At 36.8% G+C, this 7,235-nt stretch overlaps 1 pseudogene; it reads left to right on the top strand.

The window, feature by feature from the left end:
* Positions 1-203: 203 nt before the first annotated feature.
* Positions 204-1,192, top strand: LOC126935111 (olfactory receptor 52E5-like; annotated as a pseudogene).
* Positions 1,193-7,235: the final 6,043 nt, after the last annotated feature.

Below are 7,235 nucleotides of genomic sequence, written 5' to 3'. Positions count from 1 at the left end.
GGGCAAATATTTGAAAGTGAGAGTGTCTTTTTAACTATATTTCATATTCCCTCTTTAGGTCTCTTATGCTGTATTATGGAGTTAAAGAATGGATTTTCTGTTTCTCCAAGAAATAGACACCATACTGTGAAAGACGTTATCGTTTCTCACTGGAAGCAAGAAAACTCATGCAAGAAATGTGTCTGTAGGGGATTGCCACCAATATGCTTCATATAAACAACACGCAGTTTCACCCTTCCACCTTCCTCCTAGTGGGGGTCCCAGGGCTGGAAGGATATGCATGTATGGATTGGCTTCCCCTTCTTTGCAGTGTATCTAATAGCCCTTCTAGGGAATATCACTATCTTGTTTGTGATACAGACTGAACAGAGCCTCCACCAACCCATGTTTTACTTCCTAGCCATGTTGGCCTGCACTGAACTGGGCTTGTCTCAAACAACCATTCCAAGATGCTGGGAATTTTCTGGTTTAATCTTGGAGAGATTGTGTTTGGTGCCTGCATCACACAGATGTATAGCATTCATATATGCACTGGCCTGGAGTCTGTAGTACTGACAGTCATGGCCATAGATCGTTATATTGCCATCTGCAACCCCCTGAGATATAGCATGATCCTTACTAACAAGGTAATAGCCATTCTGGTCATAGTCATCATTGTCAGGACTTTGGTGTTTGTGACTCCATTCGTATTTCTCATCCTGAGATTGCCTTTCTGTAGTGTCCGGATTATCCTTCATACCTATTGTGAACACATGGGCTTGGCAAAGTTAGCTTGTGCCAGTATTAGAGTTAATGTTATATATGAATTGATTGCCTTCTCAGTGGGATACATTGACCTTTCTGTGATTGGATTTTCCTGTGTCCAAATCCTCCGAGCTGTCTTCCATCTCCCATCCTGGCATGCCGGCTTAAGGCACTCAGCACATGTAGCTCTCACGTCTGTGTTATGTTGGTTTTCTACCTGCCAGTCCTCTTTTCCTTCATGATACACTGCTTTGGCCACAACATCCCTCATTACATCCACATTCTTCTGGCCAATATATATGTGGTTTTTCCTCCTGCTCTTAACCCTGTTATCTATGGGGTCAAGACAAAACATATATGAGAGCAGGTGCTTAGGATACTTAATCCTAAAAGCTTTTGGCATTTTGCCCCCAAGTGGATCCTCCACAACAATTCAGTTAGAAGATAATGAAGTCATAACAAAATAAACACTGGAAACTTTTTTTTTTACTACTTCTCTTGCAGCCCCACATGAGCCAATAGCATTATATCCCCTACAACGTCGCGTGATTTCAGTACGGTCCATTGGAAAGTATAGCTCAAAGATTCCAAAACAATCTCTCTGTTTCACCCATTAAAAGTACAAAAAATACCCACATTTAAACCCCACGATACTACAAAATGCTTAAAGAGAGACAAAGGTTTTGTAAAAGTTATTGCCCAGTAATTGTAGATTCTCTGTATTTAATATCCGAAGCTGAAGTTCATGATGATTAAAATGATGTGGTATTTCATCAAAACCAAGCAGGATACAGTGGCAAGAGAAATTAACTGGGAGTCATAAGATCTAGATTTAAATACAGATTATGGCCTTACCTAAAATTTTGACGTGAGAATTTCACTTAGACTCTTTGAGTTCACAGCACTAAATTCATACTGATTTATAACATTTTATGAGCAGGGATACTGAAGCTTAAAGGGAATGTTGTGAAAACCTGTGAAGCTTGTAAAGCATTAAAAGATTTGGAAGCAAATAAAGTGAGTGCTTACCAAACATAATTATAGTGTAACTGTTATTTCTAATGTATGCAGATTTCATTTACTAATCCAGCTCCAGTATACAATCCCTGGTTTGAGGTCAGCTCTCCAGATCCAGGTTATTCCAATGCATGGGGCTCTTCATGTACCTCTCAGTTTTTACCTTCATGAAAGAGACTTTCAGTCAGGAGACTATGAAGCCTGAAGAGTTAACAGGGATCTATCTTGGGCTTAAGGACTCAGAGAAATCCCATCCTTCACAGTCTTTGCTAGAGTGGGTTTTAGGGCAGACTGTAATAGTGTGGCTGCTAAAATAATATGAAGTCATTCTTAATAAGGTATAGAAGATAAATAGGACAATTTATTTATTTGAGTATTCTAGGAGCTGCAAAAATGTGAAGCTGGTTTCTAATTGGAAATGGAGCCCTGATTGAAACTCAAGGTAGAGTGAGTAGGAATGTACAGAGAATAGTGCAAAAGTAATAACAATAAATGGCAGTATAAATTGACAAGTGGAAGTAAACTGAAGTGATACGTCATATAAATATGTAAAGAAAAAGAAATGAAGTAATCATTTTCTAAGTAGATATTTTGAAATTGACAAAGAAATAAAGAAAAACTAAACAGATCATTTAACAAGGAATAAAGATGAGAAAAAATTCATTGTGGATTATCTTCTAAGTAAAATACCACTTTTCAATTATAGTTTATTTAATGTTATTATTTAATATTTTAATTATGAAAATCTCATTTTAGAGTCTGAATATTTACATTTGTATATTTAAAGGCTCTAATATGTTCAATTTTGTTCACTCTACCCAAAATATGTTTAACCACCAGACCACTTAATTTTGGTGTCATACGTTAAGAATTTCTACTATTTAAGAGTTTTCCTGTATCATTTCTGAGACTTTGCTAAATGTTGCTTGCTCCAGAAAGTGAGTAATCTGAATGGAAATGGGTAATAGAAAACCGTAATTTCTAAGGAGCATAGAAGCTAATACAAAAGAGAAAACCCCATTCACCACCAAGTGCATGTTACAGGGACTGTAACATGGGGGAGCCAGGAGCATGTTTGAAAATAGCACTGTGTGCACATAGAATTCCCAAGAAGGAAAGTTGTCTAGGGAGTTTATCAAGCTCTTGAGTTTTTTTAAACTCATTTTGTACAAAGCCATCAATACTGCGAGTCTTTTTTTAAACTCATTTTGTACAAAGCCATCAATACTGCGAGTCTTGGAGCAGTTCGGCTGGGCTATGACAAATGTTATGGAAAGCACTGAATATTGGTCATCTTGGCTGAGTCCACATCTGTGAAACATTGGCATGTTTCAAGCCAATCTAAAAGGATTCAACTTTGCTTATTATTTCAAAATTCCAAGGCTGCTGAAAGGTAGGTCTTTACACACAGTCACTCTATTTGTTAGCTGAATATTTTCATCAGGGGCCACTGATGAAAATGTTGACCTCCACTAACCTAAGCCTGTCCATTGTTACTATCTCCAAGATGCTTAGTATCTTCCAGTTCAACTTCAGAGAAATAGTTTTTGGTGCCTTCCTTGTTTACATACAGATGCTTACGATTTATCTATGCACTAGCGTGGAATTTGGGGTACTAACTATCCTGGCCATAGACCACTATGTTGTATTTCACAGTCCACTGAGATATACCATGATTCTCACGAACAAGGTGGTAGCCATCCTATGAAGTCATGATAATGAGATCTTTAATCTTCATCATCCCTTTTGAGTTTCTCATCTTGTTGTTGTCATTCTGTGCTGCCCATATCATCCCCCACATGAACTGTGAGCACATGAGCATTGCCCATCTTTCCCATGCCAGTATCAGAGCCAATAATTTGTTTGGGATGGTTGCCTTTTTGTGGGATTTATTGATCTTATTGCAATTGGTTCCTCTTATGTAAAGAAACTACACAGTGTTTCACTTACCACCATGGACTGGCCAGTTCGAGGCTCTCAGTACCTGTGGTTCCCATGTCTGTCATGCTCATCTTCTACATCCCAGTATTTTTTTTCTGATGCACTGCTTGCTGAAAGCATCCCTGGTTATATTTGTATATTTCTGGTCAATCTATATATGGTTGTTCTACCTGTATTCAACCCTGTTATCTATGGGATCAGGAAAAAACAGATCCCAGACTAGGTTATAGACCTAAAGACATTTGATGATCAGCCACTTCTAGTCATGATGATATATGTATTGGGACATATATGTGTGTGACTATATATGTGTGTTTGATCCCAGACTAGGTTGTAGACCCAAAGACATTTGATGATCAGCCACTGCTAGTCATGATATATGTATTGGGATATATATGTAAATATATATACACATATATGTGTGTGATTATATATGTGTGTATGTATATATTTGTGTTTGTATTTTTTTCTTTTTTTATTTCAATAGGTTTTGGGGCAACAGGTGGTGTTTGGTTATATGAATAAGTTCTTTAGTGGCGATTTTTGAGATTTTGCTGCACTCATTACCCGAGCAGTGTACACTGTACCCAATGTATAGTCTTTTATCCCTTGCCCTCTTCCCACCCTTTCACCTCAGTCCCCAAAGTCCATTGTATCACTCTTATGCCTTTGTGCCTTCATAGCTTAGCTCCCACATATGAGTGAAAACATGCAAAGTTTGATTTTCCATTCCAGAGTTACTTCATTTAGAATAATAGTCTGCAATTCCATCCAGGTTGTTGCAAATACTATTATTTCTTTCCTTTTTATGGCTGAGCAGTATTCCATGGTATATGTATATAACGCATTTTCTTCATCCACTCAATTGATGGGCATTTGGGCTGGTTCCATATTTTTTGCAATTGTAAATTGTGCTGCTATAAATATGAGTGTGCAAGTATCCTTTTTTGTATAATGACTTCTTTTTCTCTGAATAGATACACAGAAGTGGGACTGCTGGATCAAACAGTACATCTACCTTTAGTTCTTTAAGGAATCTCCACGCAGTTTTCCATAACGGTTTTATTAGTTTACATTCCCACCAACAGTGTACAAGTGTTCTCTTTTTACTGCAACCACACCAACATCTATAATTTTTTTTTTATTTTTTGATTATGGCCATTCTTGCAAGAGTAAGATGGTATCACGTTCTTGTTTTGATTTGCATTTCTCTGGTAATTAGTGATGTTGAGTATTTTTTCACATGCTTGTTGGCCACTTGTATATCTTCTTTTGAGAATTATCTATTCATGACCTTATCCCATTTGCTGATGGGATTGTTTTATTTCTTGCTGATTTGTTTGAGTTCTTTGTAGATCTGTATATCAGTCCTTTGTCGAGTGTATAGATTGTGAAGAATTTTTCCCACTCTGGAGTTGGTCTGTTTGCTCTGCTGATTGTTTCTTCTGTTACACAGAAGATTTTTAGTTTAATTAAGTCACACCTATTTATCTTTGTTTTTGTTGCATTTGCTTTTGGGTTCTTGGTCATGAAGTCTTTGCCTAAGCCAATGTCTAAAAGGGTTTTTCCAATGTTATCGTCTAGAATCTTTATGGTTTCAGATCTTAGATTTAAGTCTTCGATCCATCTGGGGTTGATTTTTGTATCAGGTGAGAGATGAGGATCCAGTTTCACTTTTATACATATGACTTGCCAGTTATCCTAGAACCATTTGTTGAAAGGGGTGCCCTTTCCCCACTTTATGTTTTTGCTTGCTTTTTGAAGATGAGTTTGCTGTAAGTATTTGGGTTTATTTCTGGGTTCACTATTCTGTTCCATTGGTCTATGTGCCTGTTTTTATACCGATATCATGCTCCTTTGCTAACTGTGGTTGTATAGTATAGTTTGAAGTCGGGTAATGTGATACCTTCAGATTTGTTATTTTTTGCTTAGTCTTGCTTTGGGTGTGTGGGCTCTTTTTTGATTCCATATGAATTTTAGGATAGTTTTTCTAGTTTTATGAAGAATGATGGTGGTATTTTGATGGGAATTGCATTGAATTTGTAGACTGTTTTTGGCAGTATGGTCATTTTCACAATTTGATTCTACCCATCCTGAGCATGGGATGAGTTTCCATTTTTTGTGTTGTCTATGATTTCTTTCAACAGTGTTTTGCAGTTTTCTTTGTAGAGGTGTTTCACCTCCTTGGCTAGGTATTTTCCTGCGTACTTTATATGTAATTTTTGTAAATTGTAAAAGAGACTGAGTTCTTGATTTAATTCTCAGCTTGGTTGTTGTTGGTGTATAGCATAGCTACTGATTTGTGTACATTAATTTTGTACCCAGAAACTGGTGAATTTGTGTACCAGTTCTAGGAGATTTTGGATGAGTCTTTAGGGTTTTGCAGGTATACAATCATGTTATCAGCAAACAGTGACAGTTTGACTTCCTCTTTACCAATCTGGATGCCTGCGATTTCTTTCTCTTGTCTGATTGCTCTGACTAGGACTTCCAGTACTATGTTGAATAGAAGTGATGAGAAAGGGCATCCTTGTCTTGTTCCATTTCTCAGAGGGAATGCTTTCAACTTTTCTCCATTCAGTATAATGTTGGCTGTGGGTTTGTCACAGACGGCTTTTACTACATTGAGATATGTCCCTTGTATGCTGATGTTGCTGAGAGTTTTAATCATAAAGTGAAGCTGGATTTTGTTGAATTTTTTTTCGCATATATTGAGATGATCACGTGATTTTTACTTGCAATTCTGTTTACGTGGTGTATCACATTTATCGACTTGCAGATGTTAAACCATCCCTGCATCCCTGGTATAAAACCCACTTGACCATGGTGGATTACCTTTTTGATATGCTGTTGGATTTGTCTGGCTAGTATTTTGTTGAGGATTTTTGCATCTATGTTAATCAGGAATAGTGGTCAGTAATTTTCTCTTTTTGTTATGTCTTTCCATGGTTTTGATATTAGGCTGATACTAGCTTCATAGAATGATTTGGAGAGGATTCCCTGTTTTTCTATCCTGTGGAATAGTGTCAATAGGATTGGTAAAAAATCTTCTTTCAATATCTGAGATTTCAACTGTGAATCTGCCTGGGCCTGGACTTTTTATTGTTGGCAATTTTTAAATTACCATTTCAACCTCACTGCTTGTTATTGATCTGATTACAGTTTCTGTATCTTTCAGGTTTTATCTGGGAGGGTTGTATATTTCCAGGATTTTATCCATCTACTCTAGATTTTCTAGTTTATCCACATAAAGGTGTTCATAGGAGCTTTGAGTAATCTTTTGTATTTCTGTCATATCAGCAGTAATATCTCCTGTTTTGTTTCTAATTGAGCTTATTTGGATCTTCTCTCTTCTTTCCTTGGTTAATCTCACCAATGATCCATCAATTTTATATATCTTTTCAAAGGAGCAGCTTACTGTTTTATGTATCTTTTATATTGTTTGTTCGTTTGTTTCTATTTTATTTAGTTATGCTCCAATCTTGGTTATTTCTTTTCTTCTGTTGATTTGGGGTTTGGTTTGTTCTTGTTTC

The sequence above is a fragment of the Macaca thibetana genome, chromosome 14 (assembly GCF_024542745.1).
Source record: "Macaca thibetana thibetana isolate TM-01 chromosome 14, ASM2454274v1, whole genome shotgun sequence".
In the NCBI taxonomy this organism is placed as follows: domain Eukaryota; kingdom Metazoa; phylum Chordata; class Mammalia; order Primates; family Cercopithecidae; genus Macaca; species Macaca thibetana.
This window is presented reverse-complemented; position numbering and strand designations above follow the sequence as displayed.